Consider the following 19,829-nt stretch of genomic DNA (forward strand, 5'->3'; position numbering starts at 1 on the left):
CACTTGAGACATGTTGAGAAACGCCGTTCACATCTCTCAACACTTCATCCTTTAGTTAGCTAACCAGTTGACACTCTGTGTCGAAAGGCTTATTAAGCGATACAGTTTGCATGTCGAGGTATGTAGAGATGAACGAGGAATGTTGTTATATTCTAGGATTCTCTGCTGGAAGAGAAGCCAAGCTCTCAAGTAGTTACAATACATAAGTGGATGTCTAAATACATGAGCCGGGGGGGAGGTCTGAGTGCGACAGGCTCCAGCGGAGCTGATCATAGAGTGGGCCTTTGGATCAGGAGCGGGGGTAGCATGTGTAGGAGGAGAGTGGGATGGGCGGTAGACGTTCCAAGGAAAGGGAAAGCAGGCGAGGGAGGAGATTCCTATGAGCAAGGTGAAGGCGGAGACAGCAAGTGAGCCAGTTTGGCTGAACTCCGGGTTTGTGGGCAGAATCTGTGCAGAGAGGCATGTCTTGCTTTTGTTGCTTTATTCCCCCCCCCCTCCTTTCTTTTAAAAACCATGTGTTTTTGTGTGCCTGTGTTAGTGCATGCTGGACGTGTGTGTGGCCTGTGTGGGCCAGAGGCGTTAGGTTCCCTGAAGCTGGGCTTATAGGGTGTTGTGAGTCACCTGGTGTGGGTGCTGGGAAGTGACCTCAGGCCCTTTGGAAGAACAGTTTGTGCTCTTAACCGCTGAGTCTCCTTCAGCCCAAGTCTTTTATGTGACTCAGGCCTTGACAAATGTGAACTCTATGTTATACACTAAAAGGCATGTGTTAATAACCTAAGTAATTTAAGCATCCCCAAATATTGTTCCATTTCTTTTTACCTTGAAGGCTATGGGAATTTAAGGAGTTAAAATATATGAGTGGCTTTGACTCAGGGGTTGGCGCACGCACACGCTATCAATGCTTGTCAAAGGAACAGAAGAATCCGGGTCCTTGTTACACTGTCTTTTGATCCCTCCACCCCATGGAGTTTCTGCATGGAAATATTACTTATTTATTTAGAGCAATCCTTCCACACCCGATGGGTAGAACCTTACAGCGCCTAGAAGACTCTGCCAGGGAGATTCTAACTGGTACTGCCGGATCAGTTACACTGTAAAAATTCATCATTGGCACGCACAGACATTAATCCTGACCAGTTGGGCTGCTCTCTAAACTAGACACACAGATAAGCAAACCTTGAAAGATAGAAATTCAGATAATAGAAAGAGAGAGTAAAGGGCAAGTATCTGGAGAGGCCAAGTTCGACATCACTACTGGCCATTACTGTACTGATTCTGCACTCATTTGGCATGGAGCAATCTCTTGGTAGCAGCAGTTAGTTGAGCTCAAACAGCAGAGAAGAGCATTTTAAAAAAGAGACTCTAAAGTGGGACTACAGCAACATAGATGTTAAAGGCAAATTAGCTAGAGCCAGTGCTAACAAAGGGGGAAGTGGTGAGAGGTGTGGCGAAAAAGGAAGGGATCAGGTAGATGTTCAACGTGCAGTCTTCACTGGTCCAGAGGAAGCTGAAGGGATCCTGAGCAAGGATGTCACCCCCCAGCGACTGCTTTTCCAGATGCCAACAAGTTTTAGAAGTGGGTAGTCACTGTTTAGCTTCTTGGCTAAGATTGGGTGGGAAAGAGGCAAAGAACACATCATGAGAGAATGGGATAAGAAAACGCAGGTCAGAGTGGACAAGAGAAGGGAGGCGGGAGGCGGGAGGCTGGTTTGGGCAAGAGGAACACAGGAGATGCCTAGACTGTGGCATGGTAGGAAATGCTGGTTTGGGCAAGAGGAACACAGGAGACGCCTAGACTGTAGCATGGCAGGAAATGCTAGTGAAGCCGTCGCCCATGGGCTGGTAGCTTGAGAAACGTTTGCATCAACAGGCAAGGTGTTCTGAACTTGCTGGCTCGCCCAGCTTGTGCCCAGTAATAACTTAGAAAGCCATGCTTGTCTTGGGGGCAGGGGTTAAGAGTGAGTGCGGCTCTTTCAGAGGACCTGAGTCCAGTTCTCAGCATCTGAGTTGGTGAGCCCACGCTGGCCTGTGATTCCAGCTCCAGGGGATCCAATGCCCTCTTCTGGCCTCCAACGGCATCGGCATGCTCCTGCGTGTACGACTCCACTCCCATGCACATAGTTAAAAATACAGTAGTTTCGTTTTGTTTTAAAGAAAGCCATCTTCATTTTCCAAAAAATGACCAAAAAGGGATGGAAGCTGCCACCTACTGGCCCCCTCAGTGCTCTCCATTCTGTGTCAAGCACCCTGTGTTGTTCTCAGCAGACCTAATGGATATTTTTGCCAAAATGCTGTGTTTGTTTCTTATTGTTATAGTATCAGATTTTCTCACGCTTACAAAGATAATACCTGATGGTTTGGGGTCATAGATCAAGAACCACTGGGTTAAAATCCGTGTTGGCTGGGTTGTAATTGTAGTCCTTTGAAAGTTTTAAATGTGTATTTTTGAGAACTTCATGTGTTAGTACTGTACTTACTGCAATCTCTCCTCCAACTCCTCCTGGGCCTACTTAGTCCCTCTCACATTTATGACTTCTTCTCCTATAATTATTGTCACACACACACATACACCACATACACACACACACACACACACACACACACACACACACACACACACACACCCTACTGAGCCCATTTAGTGTTACTCTTATAAACATGTGTTTAGGGCTGACCATTTGTGGTTGGATGACCTCTCTGGGGACTGTCCCATGGAGAAAACCCAGTTCTCTTTCTCAGCAGCCATTGGCTGCCTGTAGCTCTTCACCTAGGGGTAAAGTCTTGTGAGATGTGCCCCATCCATGTTGGTGCTGTCAGGGAGGTTGTGTTTGGGCATCCCTATTATTGAGGCAGAGAACCTGAATGCTCTCATCTTGACAATAAAGAAGGGAGGCTTGGAGAGACTCGTTTGCTCAAGGCCATGCTGACAGAAAGTCTGGGACCCAGGGTCAAATCCAGGTCAGCCTGACTCTAGGTTATTTAGCACCAGAATTTAGCAATCCTGACATGACGCTACCACTTTATTAGAAAAAGAGATGCCTGCCTAACTCCCTTGCCAACCTGGGAACAAAGAGAACACATACATTTTTTTTTTTTTTATGCAGAAGAGTCTGTCTTTGCGAAGCTCAGAAACACCAGGCTTCCCTGTATACCCTTCCTTAGTTTCATGTCTTAGCCTTTCCACAGGGCACTAACACACTAATATTGTCCTGCTATTATCCAGGTGACTGACAGATGTTTTCCTTTTACTCCCTTCTACTTTCTGGAAATAAAGGGTGCGGTGTGAAATTACGGGGGATCAGTGTTTGACAGCACTTCCTCAGCCACTTGGCGTTTTGCTCTGTAGAGATAGGGTCTTTCACAGTAGCTCAGGCTGGCCTCAAACTGTGATTGTCCTCCCTCAGTGTCCCAAAAGTTGATGTTTATGGCACCTGTCCCACAGCTGTAAGTGTCAAGAGGAAGCCAAATGCAGACTTCCTGCTGCTCACCGTATTGTCGTGTAGCTATGGTCTAAGCGTGACCATGCTAGACTTGGCAGCAGATTGACTTTGGGAGGTAAAAAAGGGTAAAAGAGTAAAAAAAAAAAAAAAAAAAAAAAAGGCAAGAGTTACTGTGAGCAATGACTGACCTTCTCAGACTCATTTCCTGCTTTATGAAATGAGTAGAACGCAACTTGCTTTACAGGCCTAGGGACTATGATGATTATCAAATACTAAGACTGTTTGCCAACACAAGGTTGTTAATGATGACCAGGGGATAGTTAGAAAGGAGAGGGTCTTGGGTTAAAGTTACATTTAATAACCTAGAGACCTATGAAACCTGGAAGGAGGGCCTACCAATGACTGGTCAGGTCCTACAGTCAAGGGCTCCTAGGTCAAGGAACATTGGCCTCATATCTACTTCCTTTCCCTTGATGGGCAGCTGCTCCTGCAAAGGACACTGGAGGCATCACACCCACTGCTACCCTTCTGTGATTCTTTTTGTTTTCCATGATTGGCTTTGAGAGGTAAAAATCCCACTGGGAAAAGAGAGAAAGCCTCCTAGCTGTGCTGGGGTGTGGCTAGTGTCAGGTACCAAGTTGCACGTCTGTCCACAGGGAGGGTGTCTGTACATTCCAACAGCATTCCTGCCCACTTAACTCTTGCCCCTGTGTACTGGCCATTGCTGAGCCCTCTGATTCAGACTGCAGTGATGTGGACATGACCTCTGAGGTTTTTCAAGGCACTAGGGATGCTTTCTTTCTTTTCTTTCTTTCTTTCTTTCTTTCTTTCTTTCTTTCTTTTTGCATTCTTTCCTCTCTTTAAGAACACAAGGCTAGATTCTAGCAGCAGCAGCTCTTTCAGAGGAACCCTACAAGGATACTGTCTGTGAATTCCTAGCTGACAGACTTCCAAGTGCCAGGACCTCTCAGCTGGGAAGTGAATTTACATCAGAGGCAGGTATTGGTAGCTACACATCCTGTCCCCACCACCTTCCCTGCCTCCTTACAGAGGGCATGGCTTCAGGCTGGTACCTCGAGAGCTCCTCCATCTTCAGAGAGGTAGAAAGAGAGACCACACTACTGCCATGTGGTCCCTGACTTCTCTTTAGAGACCCTGCCATGCTGTCTGTCTCTGATCCTCGGAGCCCCCACCATGCTGCTGCCTCTGTCTGTCTATTCACAGCATAATCAGTTTTCTAATGAACTTTTCACTCCCCACTTTCCCTCAGTGTTTTTCCTCAGTGTCCCCGTGTCCCTCTTGAATCCACCTCCCCACTGTGAAACCTTTTAGTCTTAGTATCCCCAAGTAGGGCTTCCTGCATATTATAGAAAGAGAGTAGATTAGTGTGTAAGGAGAAGCAGAGAGAATATGGGCTTTGGATATATCTTGGTGTGAGTCTTAGCTTAGTAGTTCTGTGACCCCAGGATTCTTGTTGGGTTTTTGTCTGTCAATGAGAACTGTAAGGCCTGGCATCAAGAGTTCTGTAAAAATTAAACAAGGAGATGCAAAGATCTCATGCCATATTGGTTGTCTATCCAATATTAAGTTTCTTGGCTTTTCCCTCAGTTTCTTGATGCTTCTTGAAGTGGAGAGACTACAGCTAATAAGACAGGAACTATGGAGGGTAACTAAACCAGTGTTTTCATTAAAACAAAAACAAAGCAACACTGCCATGTTTTGAAAGGAAATGTGGGCATATGGTTCCAACATGGACTCTTATAAGAACAGATAAAGATAGTGCTTCCTTGGCCGGAACAGAAAGAGGGGGTCTGGGATCTCACGCACTCCTCGCCAGCTCTCCATCTTATCTGAAACTAGTGTTCTAGGACTAACAGGAAAGGCATAGGAAGACCCCCCCTCCCCCGAGCTCAGAAGGCAGTCACCCAAAGAGTTTATGAAGTGCAGCCAGAGAGCCCCGGCCACAACAGAGGCCGACAGCCCATAGTCTATGTAATTGGTTGGTTTATTTATCCAGTGGAGGACGTGTGGAAATTGTTTCTGGAAAATGGGCAAGTGAACTTGCTTCTATGGCACACAACCAGAAGGCTATCTGGGGGAAAGATGCACTCCTGGTACTGAAAGAAAGGCTGACAGGACTTGTGTGGTAAGTGCCCAGAGAGGATGGGGGTGCTGCTCATGTGGTAGAGTACTTGCTTCTGTCACACAAAGCCCTGGAGTCCATTCTATACACCACAGAAGACTAGGTAGGACACATGCCTATCATCTCAGCACTGGGAGGCAAAGGCAGGAAGATCAAAGGTCAAGATCATCCTCAGCTACACAGCGAGTTCCTGGCCATCCTGGGCTATGTGAAACCCTGGTTCCAAATATAAGCAAGCAAACAACCCCTGGAGGGAAGAGTGGACCACTACACGTTTGGGATTAAAACCAAAAGGTCTGATGATGTTTTATACTGACAGTTCTTTTTAGTCTTTTAAAATCCTTTTATTTTTATTTTATGTGCATAGGTGTTTTGTCTGTATGTGTGTCTTTGTACCATGTGCACACCTGATGTTCACAGGGTCCAGAAGCGGTGGCAGATCCCCTAGGACTGGAGTCACATGTGAACTGCCATGTTGGTGGTGGGAATTGAACCCCGATTCTCTTGAAGATCTGCCAGTGTTCTTAACCACTGAGCCATCTTTCCCGTCCCCTGAGAGTTATCTTTAAAAAGACACAATGAATGTTTTACCTTTCCAAGAAGAGAAAGGAGAATGGAGGGGCAAATGGATACTTCTTTACATACCGGATACAAACTGTTATCTTTGCATGTTTGATAAAGAGCTATTGAATAAACTTCTTTTATTGGTTAATTAATCATTTTTAAAAGATTCCTTTTTTGTTTTATGTGGGTGAATGTTTTGTCTATAAATTATATATATATACATATATATGTACACACACACACACACACACACACACACACACACACACACATACACACACACACACACCACATTCATGCCTGGTGCCCTCTAAAGAGGTTGCCAGATGAGTCTCCTGCCACAAGAGGGCTGGTTGTGGGCTACCACGTGGAGACTGAGAATCGAGCCTGACCTGGGTCCTCTGGGAAAGCAACAAGTGCTCTTAACTGCTGAGTCATCTCTCCAGTTGCTGTGATGGCTAATTTTATTTGGGGTAGGATTTAGTGCCTAGTTTAGTTTTTCTCCTCTTGAAATACAAGTCTAAGTATTGCTATGAAAATTTTTTTGTTCACTTACAACATTTAAATTAGTAGATATTTTTTTTAAACGTTAGATGAGGTCTCACTGTGTATCCCAGGCAAGCCTTGAACTTGTGGTCCTCCTGCCTCAGCCTTCTAAGTGCTGGAATTCAAGGTTTGTATACCACATCAGCAGACTTTGAGTAAAGTAACTTATCCTCCACCTCATGTAGGGCCTTCCCCAGTCATCCAGAGGTTATCAGCGTAAACACTGATGTTTTCCGAAGAAACAGCTCTTCTTTCTAAGGCTTACCACATAGAAACCCAGAGTTTCCAATCTGCAAGATCAACTCATCTCTGAGTTTTTAGGCTGCTGACCCACTGTCAGACACACTGGTAGCCAAAATCACATAACCTAACAACCAAGTTCCTTAAAAATCAAGCTCCCTCAGGAACAGTCATAGGGGAGGGGAATAAGGAGAAAATGGGAGGGAGGGAAGAATGGGAGGATACAAGGGATGGGATGACCATTGAGATGTAACAAGAATAAATCAATAAAAAATTTTAAAAAAATCAAACTCCTTCCCTCAATAGACACACACACACACACACACACACACACACACACACACTGCACATGTGTACATGCACCGTTGTATATCCTAGTAGTTTTATTTCTTGAAGAACCTTCTTTTTCAAAGAAAACCTTGGCAACATTCCAAATTGGTTTGGACTTGTCTTTTCAATATAAGCAAAAGTGATGGTTCTCTGGTGACTCTGATGACCGTTTGACTGCTTCCTTCCAAATCCCACTGCCAGCTGTTAACTTCTGTCTCAAATGAATTCACTAATTTCTGTTCCTATGGTACCCCAAGCTTCTAGGGGCAAAAACTTCCTAAAGCAGAACGTCTCAAATCATCTTACAGAGCACAGCCATTCCATCAGAATATGGGATTTTAAATGTTTTCTTTTTTATGACTTTTCTTAACACTTAAGTACTACTCCAAACCCTGTATCTTAGGACTTAGTTTATAAGTGAGCTACTTATTTAAACTTCAGTGCATCAACACTCTGTGGTCCACAAACATAAACAACCTTTCAAGGGCCAGCTGTCTAGTTGATATTAAGATCCATTGCCCCGAACACAGCTCTGATTCTGCTAACTTCTCGGGGCTCCCCGAAGCCTTAATTCAGTGGTCCATAACCTGTGGGTTGCGACACGTTGGCAAACCTCTGTCTCCAAAAATGTTTACATACATTACGATTCATAACAGTAACAAAATTGCAGTTGTGAAGTGGCAATTAAAACAATTTTATGGCTCGGGGTGGGTCACCACAACATGAGGAACTGGGTTGGAGGGCTGCAGCATTAGGAAGGCTGAGCACCACTGGCTTAATTCCAGGGGAATCCTAGGAATGTGTTGTTATCCACAAGCGTCTCCCCGTATCACAGCGCCCCATCATACCTCCTGCTCGGCACTCTCTATTGTCAACGAGTCTCTTCAAACCCAGGTTGCCTCCCATCCTGGCCTGGTACACTTGCAGTTAAGAACTGTTAGGCTTTTTGGTTCTTGGAGACGGAGTGATGATTTTTCATTCTTGGGTGTGTGTGTAATGCTGGCCAGATCCAGCCCATTCTGTTTTCCAGTCACTGGGAGAGAGACTGGAAAACTTCTTAGCTCTATTCAATACAGCACCCAGGCTGCCTGCTCCCCTAGTGTTTACGGGTTTCTCTTAGTCATCCCTTTCTTTGTGAGCCTTTCTCTCATTTCCACCCACAGAGCTCTTTCTCTGAGATTACGCTTCCTTCTTCTCTACCCATTTCTGTTCTTAGCCGACAGGAGGGTTAGTCCTGCTTAGAGGCTGTGTATGCTTAGCCCTTCTCCCCTGTTAGCTTCTGCCAAAGCAACCTACCCTGGTTCTTTTCTTTGCCCGTGCTTGCTGACGTCATTCTGAACTCACAACAGAACAGATTGTATGCAGTTTAAAAAGCCAATTTTGATAGTATTAAAAATCAAAATATAAACACTCAAGTTGTCACAACTTGAAGTCAATGATTATACTTTTGGTTGTTTTTAATATAACTAAGAAGGTATCTAGTGGGAGAGGGATCAAGGTGTCTTTGTTCTAGACTTTGAGGCCGTTCATGGCGTGATGGAGTCTTAGGTCTGGCTGTACACTCAGAAGCTCTGCAGCCACCTTCTCACTGTACAGATGAGGAAGCCAAGGACCAGAGATGGGTATGACTTGTTCAAGACTATCAATGTTTTAAACGGATCAAATCCAAGGACAGGATTCCTGATTCACAAGCCAGCTTTATAGTTTATCACTAATATTATCTTTAGTTTTTTAATTGAAATTTTTTATTGTTGTATGTGTGCTTCATATGTGAAAGGTATGTGTATGTGTCTATGTGTGTGACACAGAGAGATATGTGTATGTGAGAAAGGTGTGTGTGTGTGTGTGTGTGTGTGTGTGTGTGTGTGTGTGTGTGAATATGGGCATGTGCATGCTATCACCTATGTGTGGAGGTCAGAGGACAACTTGTGGGAGTTGGTCCTCTCTTTCCACCATGGGCTCTAAGAGCTGAACTTAAGTTACCATCCTTGCTAGGCAAGTGTCTACTTGAGCCACCTTGCTGGCCCTAATATTTCTTTTTTTCAAGATAAGAGACATTGTTTGCATTTATGTTTAAAATTGAGAGATTTGCCATTGGCCTGACTTGTATCTTAGGGGTGAGGGAACCTTGTACACAAAGCTGTCAGGGGAAAGCCTTCTACCACCCTACTGTGCACAGTCTTCCCCTATCTTCCTTTTAATTCATGAAGCACCATAGTTACAGAATCGCTCCTTCGGTCCTCTGGATTAAAATACAAAGCAGGCTACCAAGATGAGACTTGATAGCCTATGACCATATAGTGGGGGAGGAGGTCCGTCCCCCTTGGTCACAGACCTACAGGAGAGAAATAAGGTAAAAGCGGGAGGGAGGGAAGAAGGGAGGAACGGAAGGATACAAGTGAGGGGAAAACAACTGAGATGTAATCTGAATAAATTAATTAAAAAATACAAATATTGGGCTGGAGAGATGGCTCAGTGGTTAAAAGCATGGTCTGTTCTTCCAAAGGTCCTGAGTTCAATTCCCAGCAACCACACGGTGGCTCACAACCATCTATGATGTGATCTGGTGTCCTCTTCTGACATGCAGCTAGACATGCAGTCAGAATACTGTGTATATAATAAATAAATAAATCTTAAAAAAAAAACCAAAAAACCAAATACATCCAGGAGAATCAGGGTGAGTCTCCTGAGCCATCAATGGCAATGCCTCATGGTGACTGAGTTCATTAGCTCTCTTCTTACTCATCTTAAGAGGGAGAAGGGAACCACCAGAAGGAAACAGTCCAAATGAAAGTAGGGCTTAAAAGGACGAACCTCCCTATGTAAGCTTGGAGACTCAGGGGCTGGGCGTGGTGGCACATATCTGTAATTCCATCCTTCTGGGGTCAAGAGAGGAGAGAGAGCTCTGAGTTTGAGGCCAATCTGGGCTACATTGTGAGCAAAACAAAAAAGTAAGGAAAGGGAGGGAGGGAGGGAGGGAGAGAGAGAGAGAGAGAAAGAGAGAGAGAGAGAGAGAGAGAGAGAGAGAGAGAGAGAGAGAGAGAAGGACGGTGGGAGGGAAGGAAAGGGAGAGGAGAGGGCAAGGGGGGCAGTGCACAGGCACACCTGGGGCTTGGGTCTTTCTCTCTGGATTGATGACTCCTAGAGATGTGATCCGTCCTGTTGTCTTGCCTTCCGTGTAGCACGCAGTATTAGGGGCTGGTTTGGGACTCCCTGAAACTCCTTATATTATTCTCACGTCCATCACATATGTTACGTTCCTTTCCCTGACAGTACTAGAAAGAAAGTAGGATGAGGTGAATTACAGATGTGTGAAGCAGTAGACAGAGAGAGAGTGGAGAAATAGCTGTGCACACTAACAGCAATGGCACCTCTGGCTGGCTGTGCGCCTCACCTTAAGTGTTTCCCTGTAAAGGAGTAGCCTTCCTGAGCCTTACCCCGCGGAAGACTTTCCAGGGACCCAGCACCTCCTTCACTGACTTGAGTCACTCAGTACCCTGGGAGCACTGTTCACTTTGAGGGGTGCTGGTTTTAAGACGTTAGGAGTGTATTTCTTTCTTTCTTTCTTTTCTTATGCCTTTATTGGTTTGTTTTCTTATGAAGTTATTCATATCCAGGGTGCTGATACTTCCAGACGTGTTTAAATAAATACATTTAAATAGAACCAACCACTCACTACAGAGGAGACAGGTGAGAGTCACCTACCAGCCATGAGACTGTCTCTTCAAGTTCATTACCCCTTTACTCAAGTTTCTTGAACTAGAGAATATGCAAACTGCACCTCAGACTCATGCTAGAGAAATTTGGATGAAAAAAAAAATGGGAGGGAGCAAGTGACCAGGGAGAGGGAGAGAAAGAGAAAGATAACCCAGGGACCCTCCTCCTAGGTGTGGCCTCTGTCCCAGCTGGGCAGCAATGGCTATCAGGCTGCTGGGCAGATTCCAGAGGAGGGCACGCTAGAATCTGGGGCTGACTTACTCTGGGGTTTGGAATGTAAGAAGGAGTGAAAAAAAAAAAAAAAAAAAAGAAAAAGAAAATTTGACCTTTCATTTACTTTTCTTGCCTAAGTTCTCCTGCTGCCTAAATGTTTATGAGTCTTTTGAGGCAGTGTATATATACACACACACACGGAAGTTGATTTTTTAAAGCCTAGTACAGCAGAAAGCAAATCAGTGTCCTTTTTTTTTTTTTTTTTACATTTATTGGGAAGATTAATCAAAAGAATTACTTTCTCGTGGAAATAGAAAAAGCACAGCATCCATGTTAGCTATATAAACAAAATAACTGCGCAGGCACAAAACACGTTGCTTTCTTTCCCACTACACTTATCACTCTTACTCAGAAAAAAAAAAAAAAAAAAAAACCGGTCTAAAGGAATTGCCTTGACTTACAGAAACTTTAAAATAAACAAAAAATTATACATGCTCACAATGCCTAGCGCTCCTGAGAAATGAAAATTTAGGCTTATAACTAAAATCATAAGAGCATAAATATCCAATAATACTAGTGTTGCTTGAAACAATTTGTTTCTGTGAAAATATTACAACAAAAATACATGTATTTAGGACCTGCAGATCCTGGTGGATTAACTCATTGGTGAATAGGAAAAGTAGCCTTGATGAGAGGAAATGAATTTGTCGACTTATTCCAGCCCTCACACCGAGTAAGCAGAACTGTTTGCAGGGAAGACCCTGGAGGAAACTGCCCCACAGACCCTTTTTAAAGGCGTGTCAGACCGAATGATTTCTAACCAGAACAGGGAACTTGTCGTCAGGCAAAGGAACAGATAATTAGCCAAAGAGCGTTTCCCCAGAAGATTGATAAGCTCTCAAACTACAAAGGGCTATAGCCCCCTTTCGTCAAATCCTGCTTCCTTGCCCCCACGAGAGCATAGAGCGTAAGTTGAGCTTCTTTGAGAAGTTTCTGTACTCACTCTGGCTGCTGTGTCTATTCTCTCTTCTCCACCTGGCGCTGCACCTCTGCACCCCTGCACCAGCCCAAGGTGCTTTTCTACCCTACTGCGTTCTCTGAAGCGCCAGTCCCTGGGGGGCGGGGCGGGGGTCTGCGATGGGGAGGAGCCCGATGCTGCCTGAACCTGCCTGGCTGAGCAGGAAGCACTGTGGGCAGATTTCTGTTGTTCTGGAATGTATATCTCTGGTGGAGGGTTCAGCTTTTCTCTTTGACTACACACAGGGTTTTTGTGTTCAGTTGATGTTCCTTTGCTTGATCGCATCATTAACTTCTAAGCCTTCAACGGAGTAAAGGAGCCTGTTCATTCTCCCTTCTCTGTTGCTTGCACAGGGTGGGGACCAGGTTCAGTTTCTGTAACCACAAGCCATATTCACAGGGGCGATAAATGCTTAAGTAATATCCGTACGGCGAGTGGTTCAGCAGCTAATAAAAGAGAACGAAAGTTGGAAATATAGATGGAGAAATGCAAACGAAGAGACAAGATCAAGTAATTTTTTGATGGCTAACTTGTCCCTTCAGGACCACTGTGTGCCATGGAGACACACACAGCATGAAGAATATTGCTTTTGATGGGCAAATAGCAGCACATGGTTCATTTAGTCTGGGGTTGAGGAGAAGTAAAGGCAGGAATAGGAGAAGAGGTGAGCATTTTAATCAATAGACTTGGGGGTTCCTCACAGATTGACACCATCTCACCACAGGTAAGGATGGTTAGCATTTAGTGTGCCTAGTAGGGAGTGCCCTGAGATCCAAGCCCATAGAAACTCCAGCACAGTATGGGTGGGACAGCCTTGGGCCACACCCTGGCAGCCTGTCTAATGTGATCTGTGTAACTTTAGGTGAGGGTCACCCTGGGGAACAGGTTTTCACAGCTGAGGCCAATTCCTGAGCGAAGCAGACAATGGGAGGCCGCTAGTCTTTGAGAGGGGACAGCCTGGGATATCCATGTCTCTCTTGATGGCTTCTTCCTCTTCGGTCTTCCAGAGTTTGCCTAGATGAACTAGGATAATTCACACAACAGAATCCTACACAACATTTAAAAATGAAGCCACATGAAAACAGTTACTGAAACACTATGAATGTAACACTAGTATAATTCCTGATTGTTTTGTGGTTCTTTCTTGCTGTATGTAGTTTATTGTATAATATAAATGTATATGTAAAAAAAGGAGAAAAGTAATAATAAAAAAGAAATAAACAAAAAACAGCTCCTTGAAAATAAATTTAGTAATGTATTCAACTAATGCTTAGAAAACTCACATTGCACCAGGACCAATTTACAACAGAACAGAACAGCTCGGCTTATAAAGTATTCTGTCTGATTTGATGCTTTTTTAAAAATTTATATATGAATCTCAACTTTAGGAAGAATATTCAGTAACACTAACAGGAATCCATTGTGTGGGTGACTTTACTGTATTTTTTGCAGTTCATGTCCTTACACCACCTAGGTTACAACTTTACAGAAAGCAGCGTGTGTGCACTCCCTTGGGACCTGTGTAAGCACAATGAAAGAGCAAGGAAGCAAAGGCTCGTTTTTAACCACATCCAGGCATTTCCTGTTCTACTCCTAGGGCTCAGTGGAAAAAAAATGTAGAGATTTGGGTGCCAGAGTACTTGCTGCTCTGCTAGAGGATGTGACTTCAATGACTAGCACCTATTTTGCTGTGTCACAGCTGCTTGGAGCTCTAGCCCCTGGGAAGGAATCTGATGCCCCCTTCTGAGGACATGCACAGGTTGATGTGTGTGTGTGTGTGTGTGTGTGTGTGTGTGTGTATGTGTGTGTGTATCCGATATATGTACGTGCATATATATGTGTGTGTGTGTATATAAATTTAGAAAACCGTCACAGATTTGAAAATCTTTTCAGAATAGACAGAGGAAACACAAAACCCAATAACAGAAGACCAGAAGAAGGCAGATCAGTCTTCAGAAAAGTGCAACTGATTTGTACTTTTGTACAATTTGGTTTTTTGTTGTTGTTGTTGTTGTTCTTTTTGTTTTTTGGTTTTTGGTTTTTGGTTTTTTTGTTTGTTTTTGTTTTTCGAGACAGGGTTTCTCTGTGTAGCCTTGGCCATCCTGGACTCACTTTGTAGACCAGGCTGGCCTCGAACTCACAGCAATCAGCCTGCCTCTGCCTGCCAACAATTTGTAACCCTTAAGGCGAAAGTATAACAGGTGTACTTTTTCTAATAACTAATTTCTAATTCTGTCTTGCTAAGCCTTTCCTTCCTCCTGGCTAGGTAATGGCCTTAACCATATCCTAACTTAACTAAAAGAGCTATTCTGTGAATTCCCATTGCAATGAAATAAACAAAAACAAGAACCAAGATTTTCCCCCCTGTTGCCACAGTTTAGACTAGGAACCCCAATGGTTTTGCAAGATGGGAGAAGATACGGGGTTCCCTGAATAACAGTCTCCTGAGAGTGGAGCCGGGCCACCATCTTGTGCTGCTAGGACAGTTTCTGTAGTTCTCCAGCCAAACGAAGTGCAGGTAAGGTCTGGTACAGCACTCTCACAGCCAAGCTGGCTCCCGTGGGCACCAGAGGCGCTCACTCCGTCCTCTCCGCCGCTTTGCAGCCAGTTTGTGCCCTGTGATCTCATCTAGACTGCCATCCTCAAGCCAAATCCATCCTCTCCACACCAACTGCTGGCCGCCTGTTCTGCCTGGCCGAACCACAGCGCTGGCAACTTTCTCTGCTATGTTTCATGTATGCCTGGTCACACAAATCTCTAAAGGCCCTAAAAAAAAATCACTTTCTTCAGCGGGTCGTGACCTTTGGTGAAAAAAAAATTTTTTTGAACTGCATAAACTCAGGGGTTTTGAGTTTTAATGGATACTCTTTCCCAATCCGCAACCAACATTCAAAGAGAATGGATATTCCAATATCCCCTTCAGCTCCAAGGAATGACAAATGCTTAATCCGGCACATGCATCTAGACAACCGATAGCTACACCAGCTCCAACATGGCTTCTAAATGCTCATCTAGACATTGCCCAGGAAAGGGACGTCTCAATGTGACGAGAGCTTTCCTTTGGAAGGGATTGTGGTGTGCTTAATGCTCATTCATGGTTCTGATGTGGAACTTTGCATGGCCTAACTGAGTTCTAATAAAGTAACCACTTAGCCCCATATTCTACCCAGTGAAGGAAACCTGGTACAGTTCCTCCTCTGATGTACATTAAGAGGGCACGCTCTAGCTGGGTGTGGTGGCGCACACCTGTAATCTCGGCACTGGGGAGGCAGAGGCAGGCAGATCACTGTGAGTTCAAGGCCAGCCTGGTCTACAAAGAGAGTCCAGGACAGTCAAGGCTACACAGAGAAACCCTGTCTCGAAAAAAAAAAAAAACATTAAAAAAAAAAAGGCACGCTCTGAAGCTTGGTTCATCACATAAAGCAACTGAAGATGCTTTGTACCACCATGTATTTTGGGTCTAAGAGGTCTTGTGGTAAAGCATCTTGCCTTTTCAGCATCTAGAAGAATTACACCTTTTCTTACATTTTTGCTTGTGAGCTTACACTTTAATGCCTGAGCCGCCTCTCCAGCCCTAGCTTTACACATTTTCTAAGCAACTTGCTTGCTTTAATGCATCAACTGCCGTACATTTTCAGACACATGTGCTCTTGTCTTCATTCTCATCTCCCTGTGCAAACAGTCAAGGTATCAATGACCACTCTCTGACCACAGCTGCGAGTGACAGAGCCGATGGAGCCGTCCTTCGTACATCTCTGCTCCAGCTCCCATAATTCCATCTGCCTTTGTGCATCTCCCAGTTTTCTGTGTTTTTTTTTTTCTTTCTTTCTTTTTTCCTTTTTAGTCCTCATTGCTGTTTCCTCTTTAGTCTGACACCTTATCTCAGGTGACCCATGGCCTCAGACCAGCTCTCAAGTCTTAAAGGTGCAGTTTCATTAGAAGAGGCTGGTATGTGCTTTATTTTCATTACTTCCTGGACAGAAATGCAAACAGGTAAAGCAACTCTCAATCTATGGGTAAGAGGTGGCGTTCCAGACTTTCGTTTTCCTTGAAAAAAAATTTTAAAGTTAACTAGTTAATGGATTTCCTTGAGGCATTTACCTTGTTCTCAGTCCCTTACTGCGCTGCTGCCCTCTGCCTCTTCTTAAGGACCCCCTCCTGCCAACCAAGAGTGCCCTTCTGTTTCCATGTCCGCTGCATCCATGTCTTCTATTCCTCACCCCCTTAAGAGCTCCTCTTCCCTTCTCATGGTCCCCGGTTTCATATCACACACACGCACACACTACACAACACACACACAACACACTCACACATAGCACACGCACACTACACATCACACACACAACACTCACACATACCGCACTCACACATAGCACACGCACACTACATAACACACACACAACACACTCACACATAGCACACGCACACTACACAACACACACACAACACACTCACACATAGCACACGCACACTACACATCACACACACAACACACTCACACATAGCACACGCACACTACACATCACACACACAACACACTCACACATAGCACACGCACACCACATAACACACACACACACATACCCCACACATTATACACACACTACACACACCACACACACCACGTCTCTCCCTCACACAACATACACATCACACAAACACACCCACACACTAGACATCATACACACATATCACACACAGCACTTACCACATATACATGCACACATCACACACACAACACACCCACATACACACCCACCCACACATACTTTCCATATATGAGAGGAAGCATATAGCATTTGCCCGAGTCTGGTTTATTTCACAAACACAATGCTTTCCAGTTCTATTCATTTTCCTGAATGTGCCACGACTCCTTTTCTTTACAACTGCTTAGTAAAGTAGCTGTGGATGAGAAAATGACTTTCTTATTTAGAAAATTTAGAGTGAATTCGTTCTACTCAGTCGTGAGAAAACATGATTGTTGTATAAAGAAGCTTGAGGAGAAAGTTGAAAGCACGTGGCCACAGTGCCAGTGTGGCTCTAACTTATCGTCTGCTTTTAACATTCATAGTGTTAGCCTGATAACAAAGCTGATGTGTGTCTACCCCAGAGAGTAACCAAGTAACCACCCAAGTTTCCTTTTACCTCCTCCTCAATGGAAAGCAGAACATTTTGGGGTAGGGTAATTCCTTCAGGAACTACTGAGAGATGCCTCCATGGTAGAGGCTGTTCCCGCATGAGCCGAACCAGTATGGGATCTGCTCTTCTGGCTTCTTCTGCTTCTTCTGCTTCTTCTTCTTCTTCTTCTTCTTTTTTTTTTTTTTTTTTTTTTTTTTTTTTTTTTTTTTGCATCTCACTCCAAGGGACTGGAGGGAGAGAGAGAGTTATTTTCACTTAGAAATGGCACAGATGGAGCTGAGGAGATAGTTCAGTTGCTAAACTGCCCTCCATGCACACAGAGCAGCTCATGTGCACCCCAGCATCCACATAAAAAGCTAAGTGTGGCAGCCACGTGCCTGTAACTCAGTGCTGGGGTACAGGAAGGTAGATCCCTGGAGCCCAGTGGGGGACAGAGGCAGGTGGATCCCTGGAGCTCATTTTGGGGGGCAGAGGCAGGTAGATTCCCAGAGCTCACTGGATAGCTAGTATGGTTAACCAATGAGCTCCAATTTCTTTCTTTTCTTTCTCTTTCTCTTTCAAGATTTCTTTATTATTATGTATGCAGTGCTCTGCCTGCATGTACACCTGCAGGCCAGAAGAGGGCATCAGATCCCATTACAGATGGTTGTGAGCCACCATGTGATTGCTGGGAATTGAGCTCAGGACCTCTGGAAGAGCAGTCTGTGCTCTTAACCACTGAGCCATCAGAGACTTTAACTCAAACCATCAGGTGGAGAGTAACCAGGAAAAGCGTTCAGTGTCAACCTCTGGACTCTACATTCCTGTGTACCGGCATGTGCTCACACTCACGTGAACATGTACATATTACACACAGAGAGATAACTACTTATTTACATCACAATTTTAATCAATTGTACTATGCTCTATGAATTTGAAATAATCTTCCTGGTTGAAAATTCAGGTCATTAATTTTTTTTTACTATAACGATAATGCTGCAGAAAACATACACGTACATAGGATTTTTAAATACTCATTATTTCCTTGGTAAAAATTCTTAAAATTTAAGCTGGGCATGGTGGCACATTCCTGTGATCGCAGAACTTGGGGAGGCAGAGGCAGGTGGATTTTTGTGAATTTGAGGCCAGCCTGGTTTACAAAGGGAGTCCAGGACAGCCAAGGCTACACAGAGGAAACCCTGTTTCAGAGGAAACAAACAAACAAACAAATATCTTAAAATTTAAAGTGGCTACAGGCTATGTTCATTTTAAAATATTTTGATTTATGAACATTTCAGAGATGATGTGAAAAGACTGCTTTCTGGAACAAAGAAAGTTCCCATTTCTCTGCACTTTTAGGTAGCATCTTAAGACAAAAAGGCATTTAATAAGTCTTTAAAAATTTTTTTTTCTATTTCTTTCATCTGTCACATGTTTTCATTAGTAACTGTCTTAGTTTTCAATTACTTATGCTGTCATGTCAAAACACTATGACCAACACTATATATACCCCAAAATTAGGACTTTTGGTTCCAGAGGGTTAGAGTCCATGACGTCATGGCAGACAGCACAGCAGCAGGCACACAGCGTGATACTAGAGTAGTAACAGAGAGCTAACACCTGCTCTACAGGCATGAGCAGAGGGAGAGAGAGACTAGGAATGGTGAGAAGCTTTGAAACCTCAAGCCCACCACCAGGGCCACACCTCCTCCAACAAGGCCACACCTCCTAGTCCTTCCCAAACAGTTTCAGCAACTGGGGACTAAACATTCAAATATATGAGGTTATGGGGACCATTTTCATTTAATCCACCACAGTAAATTTTCTTTTCTGATCCTAGCCATCTCCTTTAAGTGGCAGTGTGTGTACTCTTAGAATTAACCTGAGGGAGACTGGATGTATTTTGAGAATATTGGTATACCATGTATGCTGCAATTAGTACTGATCTTTTCAGTTATCATAAGTTTTGTTTTCTCATATCAGTTATGTATTGTTCTTAATCATTTCTGATTTGCACATTATGGTTAGATGAATGCTTTTTAACTCAAGATTTCATATTATCCTAATTTAAAATTTTTATCCAGTTAGTCTTTCATCTATTTGACTGTGTTTTTTTTTTAAATGCTTGTTATTACGTGTGTCAAAAGGCATTATATGATGTGGGGTTGATCAAATACTCACACATAATTAAATAGTACCAACAGCAAGATTAATTGGATGGTGAACTGAAATCTCATTTATGTATTTGATCAATGATTAGCTGGACAGTTCTGTGGTTTGACAATTATCCTCTCATTTTTATTATAAAAGTTTGATGCAGGCCTTCACTATGAGACTCTCTGAATTCAGTGCCATTTCTGGAGGTGTAACTCATCTACCTGAGTGGTTTTGTGGTGGGGCAGTTTTGGTGATGACCACGTGTGATGAGTAACACAGTTGTAAAGGTCATCAGAAAAGGGAGTCTCCCAGTGACTCAGAGCCACATGGAAAGATGCAATTC

At 43.9% G+C, this 19,829-nt stretch overlaps 1 protein-coding gene across 1 annotated transcript in view; it reads right to left on the minus strand.

Annotated features, from left to right (window-relative positions):
* Window positions 1-12,337, minus strand: part of Upk1b (uroplakin 1B) — a 29,867-nt gene extending 17,530 nt beyond the window's left edge. Inside the window, exon 1 of the mRNA XM_051149918.1 lies at window positions 12,197-12,337. The gene's annotated coding sequence lies outside the window, so the exon portion shown is untranslated. The remainder of the gene's footprint in view (window positions 1-12,196) is intronic.
* Window positions 12,338-19,829: the final 7,492 nt, after the last annotated feature.

The sequence above is a fragment of the Acomys russatus genome, chromosome 8 (genome assembly GCF_903995435.1).
Source record: "Acomys russatus chromosome 8, mAcoRus1.1, whole genome shotgun sequence".
Taxonomy (NCBI): Eukaryota; Metazoa; Chordata; class Mammalia; order Rodentia; family Muridae; genus Acomys; species Acomys russatus.